At 42.2% G+C, this 18,940-nt stretch overlaps 1 protein-coding gene across 4 annotated transcripts in view; it reads left to right on the top strand.

Moving 5' to 3' along the window:
- Window positions 1–18,940, top strand: part of LOC110490053 (fibroblast growth factor 12) — a 116,191-nt gene that overhangs the window by 56,753 nt on the left and 40,498 nt on the right. The window lies entirely within an intron of this gene.

Genomic DNA, 18,940 nt, shown 5'->3' on the forward strand with positions numbered 1-18,940 from the left:
ACAGTCTCATTTTCTCAATGGGAGGAACAGTGAGAGAGGTAAATTTGAAAACAAACAATTAGGCATTATGGTTGACTCATTACCATTCTTTATCAGCAGTTTTACTCAATCAGTGCGACCAGCTCGACATCTAAAAGTCCTTATATTCAAATCAGTGGAGTGGGCTACTGAGAGGCAGTAATTTCATACAGAGTGAGCATCTATGTACATGAGCCATGCCACTTATATGATCATATTTCATAATCTTCTATTTGATGTGTAAGTCAATGTGATTTTATCAGAAAACATGTTTGTGCGTTGGAGTATGTCAGTGTGTGGATACATTAATGGGTGTATGTAAGCCTAGACTTTCAAGTGCAAAGTTTCACAAGTCAATAGTGTATTGTGTGTAGAATAGATTGCTTCAAACAGTGGAAGAAAGTAACTGCATTCAGGAATTGTATTCTGGGGCGCTGGTATTCCACCCAGCGAAAATGTCCAAAGTCGCCAAATAGGTGCAGACTTCTATGTAGTAATGGATTGACTGACACAGGAGCTGGCTGTGTAGTATGCTACTGTACCTTTTGGCCATGTGTCCCCACATATATATATATATAATGAGAGAGAGATGCATGCAGCTGACATTCAAATAACTACATCAAACTGTTTTTCTACTTCTAATACTAAGACCTCAATAAAACAAAATTGACATATAATCTTAGGGTATTTTGACAGGGAGGAAATCAAAGGTGATACAGGCAAGTGGGAGAAAAATATTGAGAGGTTGGAGTGGGAATTGAACCCTGGTCTCTGGTGAGGAGAGGAGCAGTGGTGATTTTAGCATGTGAATCTTGATGGGGTAAAACAAAAAAATGTGGGATGCATGCCAGCAAAGCCACTACACAAAACCTAAACAATTACATGAATTGCACTCAAACAGCAGAGTCCCAACACCTTACCACTGCTACACCTGGCTTTCAGTTGAGCGTTGTCTGGCAGTGAAACAGTTCATTCAGCCTCATTTACTGCCTTTAAAAAAAACATAGCTGATATGGCTGACTTGCTTAAACAAATGTGGGTTCTACTGACAATTGAAATGCACAAACTATGGCATAAGGGGACGACAAGTGGATAAGAGGCAAGCCGTAATTTCGATGAAGACATTAACCTCTCTGGGATTGTTCGGGACGCTAGCGTCCCACCTCGCCAACAGCCAGTGAAATTGCAGGGTGCCAAAAACTGAAATTTCACAATTAAAATTCCTCAACCATAAGTATTTTACACTTCTCGTTAATCCAACCACAGTGACCGATTTCAAAAAGGCTTTTCGGCGAAAGCAGAACATATTGTTAGGTCAGCAACTAGTCACAGAAAGCATTCAGCCATTTTCCAACCAACAAAAAGCAGAAATATAGATACAATTAATCACTAACCTTTGATCTTCATCAGATGACACTCCCAGGACTCAATGTTACACAATACATGTATGTTTTGTTCGATCAAGTTCATATTTATATCCAAAAACCTCAGTTTACATTGGCGCCATGTTCAGAAATGCCTCCAAAACATCCGGAGAAATTGCAGAGCCACATCAAATAACATAAATACTCATCATCAACTTTGATGAAAGATACATGTTTTACATAGAATTAAAGATAAACTTGTTCTTAATGCAACCGCTGTGTCAGATTTCAAAAAAGCTTTACGGCAAAAGCACAATATTCAATAATCTGAGAACAGCATTCAGCCACAAAAGCAAGCCATACCTGCCAAATTGTGGAGTCAACAAAAGTCATAAATAGCATTATAAATCTTCACTTACCTTTGCTGATCTTCTCCGGAATGCCCTCCCAGGACTCCCATTTCCACAAGAAATGTTTGTTTTGTTCGATTACGTCCATATTTATGTCCAAATACCGTTTTTTTTGCGCGTTTAGTTCACTATTCCAAAGGCACAATGCCGAGCGCAAAATCCAGACGAAAAGTCAAAATAGTTCCATTACAGTTTGTAGAAACATGTCAAACGATGTTTACAATCAATCCTTAGGGTATTTTTATAATAAATCTTCAATAATATTCCAGCCGGACAATAGCGTATTCATTAGAGGAAAAAGAAGGAACGGCGTAAACAACTGATTGGCCTCAGCCTAGTCCACTTGTTGAAACAGCTCTTATTCGACACCCTTCCACAATAGAAGCCTCAAACAACTTTCTAAAGACTGTTGACATCTGCTGGAAGCCTTGGGAAGTGCAATATGGCCCCATAGACACCGCATATTGGATAGGCAATCACTTAAATGAAACTACAAACCTCAGATTTCCCACTTCCTGGTTGGATTTGTCTCAGGTTTTCGCCTGCCATATGAGTTCTGTTATACTCAGACATCATTCAAACAGTTTTAGAAACTTCAGTGTTTTCTATTCAATACAACTAATAATATGCATATATTAGCATCTGGGACAGAGTAGCAGGCAGTTTACGCTGGGCACCTTATTCATCCAAACTACTCAATACTGCCCCCCCTGTCACCAAGAAGTTAATGAGCGAGTGACGACGGACGTAGTCAATATAACTATTTGTTCAGCACTTTTGAAATGTACAGCGACAGAATTCAGAACATGGGCCGTTCTTAGTGTACTCCCTGTACAACAAGTCAGAACCGTAGGATAAATAAAGGGGGCATATAAATAGCCAATGAAAGCTCTTACTATATTCAAAGATTTTTCTAAAACAGGTTACATGTGCACCACCAAGTTAGAACAGTAGGTGAAAATAGACCAAATAATTAGGGTGAGGCACTTTGCGTGTCAAAAAAGATGCACGTCATATAACACAATAGAATGTTGTGTGTGCTAAATTTGCAGGTGCAAGCCAAGCGCCACCACCACTATCAGTTGCACTGTGAAAGCTGTATAAAAGTTTGCAAACAACCACACACCGGGCCACAAACAATGTATTTACAATACCGCGTAGATTAAAATAGGTCAAGTTATTAGGGTGAGGCACGTGGGCTACAAACGGCTTACTACACAACATACACTTAGTATGAATTTCTTAGCTACAGTATGCAGATCTCCCTTGCATACTATATAATTTATGCAGCAGCATACAAAACATTTTTGGACTCGCCTTGTGAAGGTTGCGCAGCTGTCCTTTGTGGCCAAATTTTGTCGTCATAAATCCGGCATTCTCTGTATTTATGGTGGGAACTCTGGGGGGGGGGGGGGCAGAACCCACACAGCCACTCCATTGAATAGCAGGCTAACGTTAGTGGTTGCTTTGCCATGCTTGCAGTTAGCCACTGAATCCTTCCAAACGACTCATTGTGGAATTTGCAATTTCAAATCAAATTGGATTTGTCACCTGCGCCGAATAGAATAGGTATAGACCTTAGTGAAATGCTTTATTAAGAAGTAAAACAAAATAGAAAAAAAGTGATAAGTAAAAAAAATAAAATGAACAAATAATTAAACAGCAGCAGTAAAATAACAAGCGAGGCTATATACAGAGTACCGGCACAATGTGAGGAGGCACCGGTTAGTTGAGGTAATTGAGATAATATGTACATGTAGGTAGAGTTAAAGTGACTATGCATAGATTATAAACAGAGTAGCAGCAGTGTAAAAGAGGGGTTTGTGTAGCACTTTGATTAGCTGTTCAGGAGTCTTATGGCTTGGGGGTAGAATCTGTTAAGAAGCCTTTTGGACCTAGACTTGGCGCTCCGGTACCACTTGCCGTGCGGTAGCAGAGAGAACAGTCTATGACTAGGGTGGCTGGAGTCTTTGGCAATTTTATGGCCTTCCTCTGACACTGCCTGGTATAGAAGTCCTGGATGGCAGGAAAATTGGCCCCAGTGATGTACTGGGCTGTAGGCACTATCGTCTGTGGTGCCTTGCATTCGGAGGCCAAGCAGTTGCCACACCAGGCAGTGATGCAACTATAGAACCTTTTTGAGGATCTGAGGACCCATACCAAATCTTTTCAATCTCCTGAGGGGGAATAGGCGCTGTCGCTCCCTCTTCACATCTGTCTTAGTGTGTTTGGACTAGGTCGACCGATTTATGATTTTTCAATACCGATTGTTGGAGGACCAAAAAAAGCCGGTACCGATTAATCGGCCGATTTTAAATAAAAAGAAAAAAAATCAAAAATAATAATAATAAAAATAATAATAATAACAAAAATAATAATAAATAAAAAAAGTAATAATACTTTTTTTTAAAAGGAAAAAAAAATGATTTGTAATAATGACAATTACAACAATACTGAATGAACACTTATTTTAACTTAATATAATACATCAATAAAAATCAATTTAGCCTCAAATAAATAATGAAACATGTTCAATTTTGTTTAAATAATGCAAAAACAAAGTGTTGTAGAAGTAAAAGTGCAATATGTGCCGTGTAAAAAAGCTAACGTTTGAGTTCCTTGCTCAGAACATATGAAAGTTGGTGGTTCCTTTTAACATGAGACTTCAATATTCCAAGGTAAGAGGTTTTAGGTTGTAGTTATTATAGGACTATTTCCCTCTATACCATTTGTATTTCATTAACCTTTGACTATTAGATGTTCTTATAGTCACTTTAGTATTGCCAGTGTAACAGTAGAGCTTCCGTCCCTCTCCTCGCCCCTACCTGGGCTCGAACCAGGAACACATCGACAACAGCCACACTCGAAGCAGTGTTACCATCGCTCCACAAAAGCCACGGCCCTTGCATAGCAAGGAGAATAACTACTCCAAGTCTCAGAGCGAGTGACGTTTGAAACGCTATTAGCTCGCACCCCGCTAACTAGCTAGCCATTTCACATCGGTTACACCAGCCATTAGGCTGATGGGCTTGAAGTCATAAACAGCGCTGTGCTTGTGGAGAGCTGCTGGCAAAACGCACAAAAGGGCTGTTTGAATTAATGCTTACGAGCCTGCTGCTGCCTACCATCGCTCAGTCAGACTGCTCTATCAAATATCAAATCATAGACTTAATTATAACATAATAACACACAGAAATACGAGCCTTTGGTCATTAATATGGTAGAATCCGGAAACTATCATTTCGAAAACAAAACGTTTATTATTTAAGTGAAATACGGAACCGTTTGGTATTTTATCTAACGGGTGGCATCCCTAAGTCTAAATATTCTTGTTACATTACGTAAAATTCTGGCAAATTAGTTCGCAATGAGCCAGGCTACCCAAACTGTTGCATATACCCTGACTCTGGGGTGACACAATTTCACCTGGTTAATATTGCCTGCTAACCTGGATTTATTTTAGCTGAATATGCAGGTTTAAAAATATAGACTTCTGTGTATTGATTTTAAGAAAGGCATTGGTGTTTATGGTTAGGTACAGTCGTGAAACGATTGTGCTTTTTTTGCAAATGCGCTTTTGTTAAATCATCCCCCAGCGTTGCATCGATTATATGCAACACAGGACACGCTAGATAAACTAGTAATATCATCAAACGTGTAGTTAACTAGTGATTATGATTGATTGCTTTTTATAAGATAAGTTTAATGCTAGCTAGCAACTTACCTTGGCTTCTACTGTATTCACGTAACAGGCAGGCTCCTTGTGGAGGCAGGTGGTTAGAGCGTTGGACTAATTAACCTTAAGGTTGCAAGATTGAATCCCAGAACTGACAAGGTAAAAATCTGTCGTTCTGCCCATGAACAAGGCAGTTAACCCACCGTTCCTAGGCCTCATTGAAAATAAGAATGTGTTCTTAACTGACTTGCCTAGTTAAATAATTAAATAAAGGTGTAAAAAAAAAGACATCGGCAAAATCGGCTTCCAAAAATAGCGATTTCCGATTGTTATGAAAACTTGAAATCGGCCCTAATTAATCGACCTCTGGTTTGGACCATGATTTTTTGTTGGTGATGTGGATACCAAGGAACTTGAAGCTCACAACCTGCTCCACTACAGCCCCGTCGATGAGAATGGGGACGTGCTCGTGCTCGGTCCTCCTTTTCCTGTAGCCCACGATCATCTCCTTTGTCTTGATCACATTGAGGGATAGGTTGTTGTCCTGGCACCACAAGGCCAGGTCTCTGACCTCCCTATAGGCTGTCTCATCGTTGTCGGTGATTAGTAATACCACTGTTGTGTCATCGCAAAACTTAATGATGGTGTTGGAGTTGTGCCTGGCTGTGCAGTCATGAGTGAACAATGAGTACAGGAGGGGACTGAGCACGCACCCCTGAGGGGCTCCTGTGTTGAGGATCAGTGTGGTGGATGTGTTGTTCCCTACCCTTACCACCTGGGGGTGGCCTGTCAGGAAGTCCAGGATCCAGTTGCAGAGGGAGGTGTTTAGTCCCAGGGTCCTTAACTTAGTGATGAGCTTTGAGGACACTATGGTATTGAACACTGAGCTGTAGTCAACGAATAGGTTCTCACATAGGTGTTCCTTTTGTCCAGGTATTTCTGTTGAGTGCAATAGAAATTGTATCATCTGTGAATCTGTTGGGGTGGTATGCAAATTGGAGTGGGTCTAGGGTTCCTGGGATAATGGTGTTGATGTGAGCCATGACCAGCCTTTCAAAGCACTTCATGGCTACGGACGTGAGTGCTACGGGTCGGTAGTCATTTAGGCAGGTTACTTTAGTGTTCTTGGGCACAGGGACTATGGTGGTCTGCTTGAAACAACATGTTGGTATTGCAGACTCAGTCAGGGACTGATCCAAGAAATCAGCCAAGACCTCAGAATTTTTTTTGTAGACCTCCACAAGTCTGGTTCATCCTTGAGAGCAATTTCCAAACACCTGAACGTACCACACTCATCTGTACAAACAATAGTACGCAAGTATAAACACCATGGGACCGCGCAGCCGTCATACCGCTCAGGAAGGAGAGGTGTTCTGTCTCCTAAAGATTAACATACTTTGATGTGAAAAGTGCAAATCAATCCCAGAACAACAGCAAAGGACCTTGTGAAGATGCTGGAGGAAACGGGAACAAAAGTATCTATATCCACAGTAAAACAAGTCCTATATCAACTTAACCTGAAAGGCCGCTCAGCAAGGAAGAAGCCACTGCTCCAAAACCTGTGGTTTGCAATTCCACATGGGGACAAATATTGTAATTTTTGGAGAAATGTCTTCTGGTCTGATGAAACAAAAATAGAACTGTTTGGCCATAATGATGACCATCATTATGTTTGGAGGATAAAGGGAGAGGCTTGCAAGCCGAAGAACACCATCCCAACCGTGAAGCATGGGGGTGGTAGCATCATGTTGTGGGGGTGCTTTGCTGCAGGATGGACTGGTGCACTTCACAAAATAGATGGCTTCATGAGGAGTAAAATGATATGGATATTTTGAAGCAACATCTTAAGACATCAGTTAAATGCTTGGTTGCGAATGGGTCTTCCAAATAGACAATGACCCCAAGCATACTTCCAAAGTTGTGGCAAAATGGCTTATGGACAACCTTGTCACGGTATTGGATTGGCCATCACAAGGCCCTGACCTCAATCCTATAGAATATGCGTGGTCAGAACTGAAAAAGCATGAGCGAGCAAGGAGGCCTACAATCCTGAGTCAGTTACAACAGCTCTGTCAGGAGGAATGGGACAAAATTCACCCGACTTATTGTGGGAAGCTTGTGGAAGGCTAGCCAAAACGTTGGACCCAAGTTAAACAATTTAAAGGCGATGCTACCAAATACTAATTGAGTGTATGTAAACTTCTGACCCACTGGAAATGTGATGAAAGAAATCCAAGCTGAAATAAATAATTCTCTCTCTACTATTATTCTGATATTTCACATTCTTCAAATAGTGGTGATCCTAACTGACCTAAGACAGGGAATTTTTACTAGGATTAAATGTCAGGAATTGTGAAACTGAGTTTAAATGTATTTGGCTAAAGGTGTATGTGAACTTGGATGGTTGAGGGGCAGCTGTTGGGGAACTGTGGGGGGGGGGGGGGGGGGGTTGGAGAGCTGGCGGTTGGGAGCTTGGGTCAGTGGCTGGTTCGGGTCTGCCTTTTTGACCGTGTGGGAGATCTGTCGACGTGCCCTTGAGCAGGATGTTGCCCCTGGTTGCTTCTCTGTGTCGCTCTGGATGTGAGTCCTTTAGATGACTAATGTGATAGTTGTTGAGCTGCTTCACTGCAAGTATGTTTTAAATTTTCAATATATAAAAAATACACACACCTTTACACATAATTTGCTGCTGCTATTATTATCTATCCTCAAGTCTTGTCACTTTACCCTGCCTATGTATGTACACTATATACACAAAAGTATGTGGACACCCCTTCAAATGAGTGGATTCTGCCCATTTCAACCACACCCATTGCGACAGTTGTATAAAATTGAGCACAGACTTTCAATCTCCATAGACAAACATTGGAAGTAAAATGGTTTAACTGAAGAGCGTGGTACTGTCATAGCCACTTTCCAACAAGTCCGTTCGTCAAATTTTTGCCCTGATAGAGCTGTCCCGGTAAACTGAAGTGGAAACGTCTAAGAGCAACAATGGCTCAGCTGTAAAGTGGGAGGCCACACAAGCTCACAGAATGGGACCGTCGAATGCGGAAGCGAGTAAAAATCGTCTGTCCACGGTTGCAACACTTACTATTGAATTGCAAACTGCCTCTCAAAGCAACGGCAGAACAATAACTAAACATTGGGAGCTTCATGAAATGGGGTTCCATGGCCGAGCAGACACACACAAGCCTAAGATCACCATGCGCAATGTTAAGAGTCGGCTGGAGTAGTGTAAAGATTGCCGCCATTGGACTCTAGAGCAGTGGAAACGCCTTCTCTGGAGTGATTAATCACGCTTCACCATCTGGCAGTCCAACGGACAAATCTTGGTTTAGCGGATGCTAGGAGAACACTACCTGCCCGAATGCATAGTGCCAACTGTAAAGTTTGGTGGAGGAGGAATAATGGGGCTGTTTTTCATAGTTCCATTGAAGGGAAATCTTAACGCTGCAGCATACTATGACGTTCTAGATGATTCTGTGCTTCCAACTTTGTGGCAACAGTTTGGGGAAAGCCCTTTTACTGTTTCAGCATGGCAATACCCCTGTGCACAAAGCGAGGTCCATACAGAAATGGTTTGTTGAGAACGGTGTTGAACTTACGGGCCTGCACAGAATCCTGACCTCAACCCTATCGAACACATTTGGGATGAATTGGAATGCCGACTGCGAGCCAGGTCCTAATCGCCAAACATCAGTGCCCAACCTCACTAATGCTCTTGGGGCTGAATTTAAGCAAGTCCCCACAACAATGTTCCAACATCTAGTGGAAAGCCTTCCCAGAAGAGTGGAGGCTGGTATAGCAGCAAAGGGCGGACCAATTTCATATTAATGCCCATGATTTTGGAATGAGATGTTCAACAAGCAGGTGTCCACATACCTTTGGTCATGTAGTGTATCTAACTCATACTCCCTGTATATAGCTCCATTCTGGTGTATTTTTATTTTATTTCTCTTGTGTTACAATTTAATTTTTAATCTCTGCATTGTTGGCAAGGGCTCGTAAGCAAGTCTACACCAGTTGTATTCTGCGTATGTGACAAATACAATTTGATTTGTTTCACTCAATTGGAGAGGACACACCAACGTAGGCATAATAAGGCCACATTTCTAGGACTCCATCTACGGTGAAGACATGCCTTGGAGAGTAGGACATTTTATTTCAGGTTGGGTTTAAATTATAAAATGGCCCTAATTGAGACCTTGTTAGTTCTGCTCAGATAATGAGCTATGAAGAGTTTCCAAAACGCTATACAGTGTATATACATTTTCAGAAATGTTGGTAAATGAGCTTTTATTGTTTAAAGAACTTGTGAAAGAGTTTGGTGTGTTTTCATTATCTAATCATGGCATGGGCTTGTTCAATGACAGATGTGTTTTCTTTGTCTTGGTTTAATTTCAGAGAGACAAATAATCATGTTGTGGTCCCAAAAACACTATTTGCACCTCTCAGATAAATTAAGTAGTACTGATTTAGGTTTTACACAGTCAAATGTAACATAATAATTTTAATAAAGAACTAAAAAGGATACATTTGTGACATCAGTATACCTATATTTTTTATGAATCAATACTGTTAATATGAGATCTGTATGTAAAAAATTTACATTTGACATTTAAGTGATTTAGCAGATGTGCTTATCCAGAGAGACTTAAAATAGCATCTTAAGATAGCTAGGTGAGACAACCACACACATCACATCCAGTTCAGAACTGGGTTCAAATAATATTAGACATCTTTTTCACTGTGCTTGATGAAGCTTACCTGGTGCAACAGAACTAATCTTAAGGCCATCTGCATCTCTTATGTCTCACCACTATCATACAGAGGGAGAGAGACCCTGTTCTCTTACCATGGCAACTGTCTGTCACAGCATCCCCTGACAGGGCAATCTTTCTACCATCATCAGGAACATGACACCTGGCCGACGGTGTGACTGACTGTGCCTCTCACTCCTTCACTGCCTTTATGTTCCATTATGTAATTATTGCAGTAGTCTGCAGTCTCACTGAAATGTTTTTACTGCTGCAACTGAGGTTTTGATGTTTTCAAACATTGACTTGCTAGATGTCATTCAAGCCACGTCTTGTTTTGGTTTCCCATAAATGTTTAGAGGTGGGGGAAAAGAGAGGAGAGAGGAGGTGTGGGAGGAAGAGAGAAAAAATGAGTAGGGGGTTGAGAGAGACAGACGAGACATGCTGGCCCACAGAAATAAGTAATACATATATGTACGCTGAGTGTATATTTTTAGTGTGTTGATCTATTTGAGAAACACTAAGTTGTTGGTTGAGGAAGTGGAATTCGTATCAATGCAACAGTGAATCCTGCTACTCTTGCTGCTCTTGAGTGAGAAAAGCACTGTCCATTTATATGTGGGCTTGAGCTGCTGTTAAGCACACCGTATGAACGACAGATATTCTAAAGAGCAAGAATGAAGGAATGTTTACCAAAGCACCCTGTGACATTGTTGTGAGGGAGAGATGGAGAGAGAGGAGGGGGTGTACGTATACTGTAAGTTGTGAAATTCAACACAAAGGAATATAGAGGGGTACACATTTGTATTTATTATTGATCTCCGTTAGCTGCTGCCAAGGCAGGAGCTACTCTTCCGGGGACCCAGCAAAATTAAGGCAGTTATCCAATTTTTAAAACATTACAATACATTCACAACACATTGTGTGCCCTCAGGTGCCTATTCTACTACCACATCTACAACACAAAATACTTGTGTATGTTATCGTGTGTTTGTATGCATGTGTCTGTGGCTTTGTTTTTTTTCTTCAATCCCCGCTGTTCCATAAAGTGTTATCTTTTATTTATTTTATTTTTTTATCTAATTTTACTGACTTGCCTGAGTTACTTGATGTGGAATGGAGTTCCATGTAGTCATGGCTCTATGTAGTACTGCGTGCCTCCCATAGTCTGTTCTGGACTTGTGGGGTATGCATGGGTGTCAGAGCTAGACCGATTAATCGGAATGGCCGATTTAATTAGGGCCGATTTTTTTTTTTTTATTATTTTTTTATTATTTTTTTTTTTTTAAATACAGTGCCTTGCGAAAGTATTCGGCCCCCTTGAACTTTGCGACCTTTTGCCACATTTCAGGCTTCAAACATAAAGATATAAAACTGTATTTTTTTGTGAAGAATCAACAACAAGTAGGACACAATCATGAAGTGGAACGACATTTATTGGATATTTCAAACTTTTTTAACAAATCAAAAACTGAAAAATGGGCGTGCAAAATTATTCAGCCCCTTTACTTTCAGTGCAGCAAACTCTCTCCAGAAGTTCAGTGAGGATCTCTGAATGATCCAATGTTGACCTAAATGACTAATGATGATAAATACAATCCACCTGTGTGTAATCAAGTCTCCGTATAAATGCACCTGCACTGTGATAGTCTCAGAGGTCCGTTAAAAGCGCAGAGAGCATCATGAAGAACAAGGAACACACCAGGCAGGTCCGAGATACTGTTGTGAAGAAGTTTAAAGCCGGATTTGGATACAAAAAGATTTCCCAAGCTTTAAACATCCCAAGGAGCACTGTGCAAGCGATAATATTGAAATGGAAGGAGTATCAGACCACTGCAAATCTACCAAGACCTGGCCGTCCCTCTAAACTTTCAGCTCATACAAGGAGAAGACTGATCAGAGATGCAGCCAAGAGGCCCATGATCACTCTGGATGAATTGCAGAGATCTACAGCTGAGGTAGGAGACTCTGTCCATAGGACAACAATCAGTCGTATATTGCACAAATCTGGCCTTTATGGAAGAGTGGCAAGAAGAAAGCCATTTCTTAAAGATATCCATAAAAAGTGTTGTTTAAAGTTTGCCACAAGCCACCTGGGAGACACACCAAACATGTGGAAGAAGGTGCTATGGTCAGATGAAACCAAAATTGAACTTTTTGGCAACAATGCAAAACGTTATGTTTGGCGTAAAAGCAACACAGCTGAACACACCATCCCCACTGTCAAACATGGTGGTGGCAGCATCATGGTTTGGGCCTGCTTTTCTTCAGCAGGGACAGGGAAGATGGTTAAAATTGATGGGAAGATGGATGGAGCCAAATACAGGACCATTCTGGAAGAAAACCTGATGGAGTCTGCAAAAGACCTGAGACTGGGACGGAGATTTGTCTTCCAACAAGACAATGATCCAAAACATAAGGAAAAATCTACAATGGAATGGTTCAAAAATAAACATATCCAGGTGTTAGAATGGCCAAGTCAAAGTCCAGACCTGAATCCAATCGAGAATCTGTGGAAAGAACTGAAAACTGCTGTTCACAAATGCTCTCCATCCAACCTCACTGAGCTCGAGCTGTTTTGCAAGGAGGAATGGGAAAAAATGTCAGTCTCTCGATGTGCAAAACTGATAAAGACACACCCCAAGCGACTTACAGCTGAAATCGCAGCAAAAGGTGGCGCTACAAAGTATTAACTTAAGGGGGCTGAATAATTTTGCACGCCCAATTTTTCAGTTTTTGATTTGTTAAAAAAGTTTGAAATATCCAATAAATGTCGTTCCACTTCATGATTGTGTCCCACTTATTGTTCATTCTTCACAAAAAAAATACAGTTTTATATCTTTTATGTTTGAAGCCTGAAATGTGGCAAAAGGTCACAAAGTTCAAGGGGGCCAAATACTTTCGCAAGGCACTGTAGCTGACGTGTATAGTGTTGAGTCATCTACATAAATAGACACACTGGCCTTACTTAAAGCCAGTGGCATGTCGTTAGTAAAGATTGAAGAAAGTAGACCGCTGCCCTGGGGAATTCCTGATTCTACCTGGATTATGTTGGAGAGGCTTCCATTAAAGAACACCCTCTGTTCTGTTAGTCAGGTAACTCTTTATCCACAATATAGCAGAGGTCTAAAGTCATAACACATACATTTTTCCAGCAGCAGACTATGATCAATAATGTCAAGAGCTGCACTGAAGTCTAACAAAACAGCCCCCACAATAATTTGATCATCAATTTCTCTCAGCCAATCATCAGTCATTTGTATAAGTGCCTTGCTTATTGAATGTCCTTTGCTATAAGTGTGCTGAAAGTCTATCAATTTGTTTACTGTAAAATAGCATTGTATCTGGTCAAATTTTCTCCAAATGTTTACTAAAGGTTGGTAACTGGCTGATTGGTCAGCTATCTGAGCCAATAAAGGGGCTTTACTATTATTAGGTAAGGGAAATTACTTTTAGTTCTCTCCAGGCCTGACTTTCTAGTAGGCCTAGATTGAAGATGTGGCTCTTAGTTAAGTGTTTCAGTCATTTCAGTTGTCGTCGTAGCTCAAATCAAATTTTATTTGTCACATACACATGGTTAGCAGATGTTAATGCGAGTGTAGCGAAATGCTTGTGCTTCTAGTTCCGACAATGCAGCAATAACCAACAAGTAATCTAGCTAACAACTCCAAATCTACTACCTTATAGACACAAGTGTAAGGGGATAAAGAATATGTACATAAAGATATATGAATGAGTGATGGTACAGAGCGGCATAGGCAAGATACAGAAGATGGTATTGAGTGCAGTATATACATATGAAATGAGTATGTAAACAAAGTGGCATAGTTAAAGTGGCTAGTGATACATGTATTACATAAAGATGCAGTAGATGATATAGAGTACAGTATATACGTATACATATGAGATGAATAATGTAGGGTATGTAAACATTATATTAGGTAGCATTGTTTAAAGTGGCTAGTGATATATTTTACATAATTTTCCATCAATTCCCATTATTAAAGTGGCTGGAGTTGAGTCAGTGTGTTGGCAGCAGCCACTCAATGTTAGTGGTGGCTGTTTAACAGTCTGATGGCCTTGAGATAGAAGCTGTTTTTCAGTCTCTCGGTCCCAGCTTTGATGCACCTGTACTGACCTCGCCTTCTGGATGATAGCGGGGTGAACAGGCAGTGGCTCGGGTGGTTGTTGTCCTTGATGATCTTTATGGCCTTCCTGTGACATCGGGTGGTGTAGGTGTCCTGGAGGGCAGGTAGTTTGCCCCCGGTGATGCGTTGTGCAGACCTCACTACCCTCTGGAGAGCCTTACGGTTGTGGGCGGAGCAGTTGCCGTACCAGGCGGTGATACAGCCCGACAGGATGCTCTCGATTGTGCATCTGTAGAAGTTTGTGAGTGCTTTTGGTGACAAGCCGAATTTCTTCAGCCTCCTGAGGTTGAAGAGGCGCTGCTGCGCCTTCTTCACGATGCTGTCTGTGTGGGTGGACCAATTCAGTTTGTCTGTGATGTGAATGCCGAGGAACTTAAAACTTACTACCCTCTCCACTACTGTTCCATCGATGTGGATAGGGGGGTGTTCCCTCTGCTGTTTCCTGAAGTCCACAATCATCTCCTTAGTTTTGTTGACGTTGAGTGTGAGGTTATTTTCCTGACACCACACTCCGAGGGCCCTCACCTCCTCCCTGTAGGCCGTCTCGTCGTTGTTGGTAATCAAGCCTACCACTGTCGTCCGCAAACTTGATGATTTGAGTTGGAGGCGTGCGTGGCCACACAGTCGTGGGTGAACAGGGAGTACAGGAGAGGGCTCAGAACGCACCCTTGTGGGGTCCCAGTGTTGAGGATCAGCAGGGTGGAGATGTTGTTGCCTACCCTCACCACCTGGGGGAGGCCCGTCAGGAAGTCCAGTACCCAGTTGCACAGGGCGGGGTCGAGACCCAGGGTCTCGAGCTTGATGACGAGCTTGGAGGGCACTATGGTGTTAAATGCCGAGCTGTAGTCGATGAACAGCATTCTCACATAGGTATTCCTCTTGTCCAGATGGGTTAGGGCAGTGTGGTTGAGATTGCATCGTCTGTGGACCTATTTGGGCGGTAAGCAAATTGGAGTGGGTCTAGGGTGTCAGGTAGGGTGGAGGTGATATGGTCCTTGACTAGTCTCTCAAAGCACTTCATGATGACGGAAGTGAGTGCTACGGGGCGGTAGTAGTTTAGCTCAGTTACCTTAGCTTTCTTGGGAAAAGGAACAATGGTGGCCCTCTTGAAGCATGTGGGAACAACAGACTGGGATAGGGATTGATTGAATATGTCCGTAAACACACCAGCCAGCTGGTCTGCGCATGCTCTGAGGGCGCGGCTGGGGATGCCGTCTGGGCCTGCAGCCTTGCGAGGGTTAACACGTTTAAATGTTTTCCTCACGTCGGCTGCAGTGAAGGAGAGTCCGCATGTTTTAGTTGCGGGCCGTGTCAGTGGCACTGTATTGTCCTCAAAGCGGGCAAAAAAGTTATTTAGTCTGCCTGGGAGCAAGACATCCTGGTCCGTGACGGGGCTGGTTTTCTTCTTGTAATCCGTGATTGACTGTAGACCCTGCCACATACCTCTTGTGTCTGAGCCGTTGAATTGAGATTCTTCTTTGTCTCTATACTGACGCTTAGCTTGTTTGATTGCCTTGCGGAGGGAATAGTTACACTGTTTGTATTCGGTCATGTTTCCGGTCACCTTGCCCTGATTAAAAGCAGTGGTTTGCGCTTTCAGTTTCACGCGAATGCTGCCATCAATCCACGGTTTCTGGTTTGGGAATGTTTTAATCGTTGCTATGGGAACGACATCTTCAACGCACGTTCTAATGAACTCGCTCACCGAATCAGCATATTTGTCAATGTTGTTGTCTGACGCAATACGAAACATATCCCAGTCCACGTGATGGAAGCAGTCTTGGAGCGTGAAATCAGATTGGTCGGACCAGCGTTGAACAGACCTCAGCGCGGGAGCTTCTTGTTTTAGTTTCTGTCTGTAGGCAGGGATCAACAAAATGGAGTCGTGGTCAGCTTTTCCGAAAGGAGAGCGGGGCAGGGCCTTATATGCGTCGCGGAAGTTGGAATAGCAATGATCCAAGGTTTATCCAGCCCTGGTTGCGCAATCGATATGCTGATACAATTTAGGGAGTCTTGTTTTCAGATTAGCCTTGTTAAAATCCCCAGCTACCATGAATGCAGCCTCCGGATATATGGATTCCAGTTTGCAGAGTCAAATAAAGTTCGTTCAGAGCCATCGATGTGTCTCCTTGGGGGGGAATATATACGGCTGTGATTATAATCGAAGAGAATTCCCTTGGTAGATAATGCGGTCGACATTTGATTGTGAGGAATTCTAAATCAGGTGAACAGAAGGACTTGAGTTCCTGTATGTTGTTGTGGCCACACCACGTCACGTTAACCATGAAGCATACGCCCCCGCCCCTCTTCTTACCAGAAAGATGTTTCTTTCTGTCGGCGCGATGCGTGGAGAAACCAGCTGGCTGCACCGACTCCGATAGCGTCTCTCCAGTGAGCCATGTTTCCGTGAAGCAAAGAACGTTACAGTCTCTGATGTCCCTCTGGAATGCTACCCTTGCTCGGATTTCATCAACCTTGTTGTCAAGAGACTGGACATTGGCGAGAAGAATGCTAGGGAGTGGTGCACGATGTGCCTGTCTCCGGAGTCTGACCAGAAGGACCGCTTCGTTTCCCCCTTTTACAAAGTAGTTTTTTTGGGTCGCCGGCTGGGATCCATTCCGTTGTCCTGGGTGAAAGGCAGAACACAGGATCCGCTTCGCGAAAGTCATATTCTTGGTCGTACTGATGGTGAGTTGACGCTGCTCTTATGTTCAGTAGTTCTTCTCGACTGTATGTAATGAAACCTAAGATGACCTGGGGTACCAATGTAAGAAATAACACGTAAAAAAACATGCGTGCATAGTTTCCTAGGAACGCGAAGCGAGGCGGCCATCTCTGTCGGCGCCGGAAGTAGCTGACGTGTATAGTGTTAAATCATCCGCATACTAAGACACACTGGCCTTACTCAATGACCTTAGTGGTCACTGTTTTACAGCCTGTGTTTGTAATGGCTGCTCAGTGAAATGACCTGTCCTGACTCATCATAGATGCTTTCTCAACTTTAATGAGCAAGCCTTCCTTCATTATCTTATTTATAAAACCCTCTTAGCCCTCACTCCCCCCTACTGCAGACATCTTCCACATTGCCATGGAAATTCTAATCAATAATGAGGAGAGACAAGGTCAATCACCAATCAGGATATAACTTTTTTCTAAACGTATTAATAAGGAAAGCATGTCACACCATACACACAAGTGAGTGATGTGAGTGTTCTGCAATAATGGCCAAAAGCCAGGGAAAATGCAGGGTGCCAAATAAAAAAAAAACACTAAAAATCAAACTTTCATTAAATCACACATGCAAGATAGCAAATTAAAGCTACACTTGTTGTGAATCCAGCCAACATGTCAGATTTCAAAAAGGCTTTTTGGCGAAAGCAAACAATGCTAGGATAAGATATGCATATTAGTAGATTTGGATAGAAAACACTGAAGTTTCTAAAACTGTTTGAATCATGTCTGTGAGTATAACAGAACTTATTTAGCAGGCAAAACTCCGAGGACAATGGGTTATCATTGGGAAACCAGATTTCAAAGGGACCTTCTTGCAGTTCCTATCGCTTCCACTGGATGTCAACAGTCTTTAAAAATTGGTTGAGGTTTTTCCTTTGTGTAATGAAGAAGTACGGCCGTCAATTGAAGTGTACTGTTAGATAGAGGCGCGTGACCAGAAAGCTAGCTACAGTTTGTTTTCCTCCTGTATTGAACACAGATCACCCTGTCTTCAATTTGATCGATTATTTACGTTAAAAAAATACCTAACGTTGTATTACAAAAGTAGTTTGAAATGTTTTGGCAAAGTTTGAGATATTTTGTAGTCAAGTTGGAACCGGTGTTTTTCTGGATCAAACGCGACAAATTAAATGGACATTTTGGATCTATATCGACAGAATTAATCGAACAAAAGGACCATTGGTGATGTTTATGGGACATATTGGAGTGCCAACAAAAGAAGCTCGTCAAAGGTAAGGCATGAATTATATTTTTATTTCAGCGTTTTGTGTCACACCTGCAGGGTTGAAATATGCTTCTCTCTCTTTGTTTACGGAGGTGCTATCCTCAGATAGTAAACTGTCAGTAAACTGTCATGGTTAAAACATATTGATACAACAGTAGCTAAGGTGGGGAGAAGTCTGTTCGTAATAAAGCGCTCATCTGCCTTAACAACACTATCAACAAGGCAAGTCCTACAGGCCCTAGTTTTGTCGCACCTGGACTACAGTTCAGTAGTGTGGTCAGGTGCCATAAAGAGGGACTTGGGAAAATTACAATTGGCTCAGAACATGGCAGCACAGCTGGCCCTTAAAAGTACACAGGAAGCTAACAATGATATGCATGTCAATCTCTCATGGCTCAAAGTGGAAGAGAGCTTGACTTCATCACTACTTGCTTTTGTAAGAAGTGTTGCCAAGCTGAATGTACCGAGCTGTCTGTTTAACTAACACACAGCTTAGGCACCCATGATTACCCCCACAAAACATGCCACCAGAGGTCTCTTCACAATCCCCAAGTCCAGAACAGACTATGGGAGGCGCACAGTACTACATAGAGCCATGACTACATG

The sequence above is a fragment of the Oncorhynchus mykiss genome, chromosome 15 (assembly GCF_013265735.2).
Source record: "Oncorhynchus mykiss isolate Arlee chromosome 15, USDA_OmykA_1.1, whole genome shotgun sequence".
NCBI classification, from domain to species: domain Eukaryota; kingdom Metazoa; phylum Chordata; class Actinopteri; order Salmoniformes; family Salmonidae; genus Oncorhynchus; species Oncorhynchus mykiss.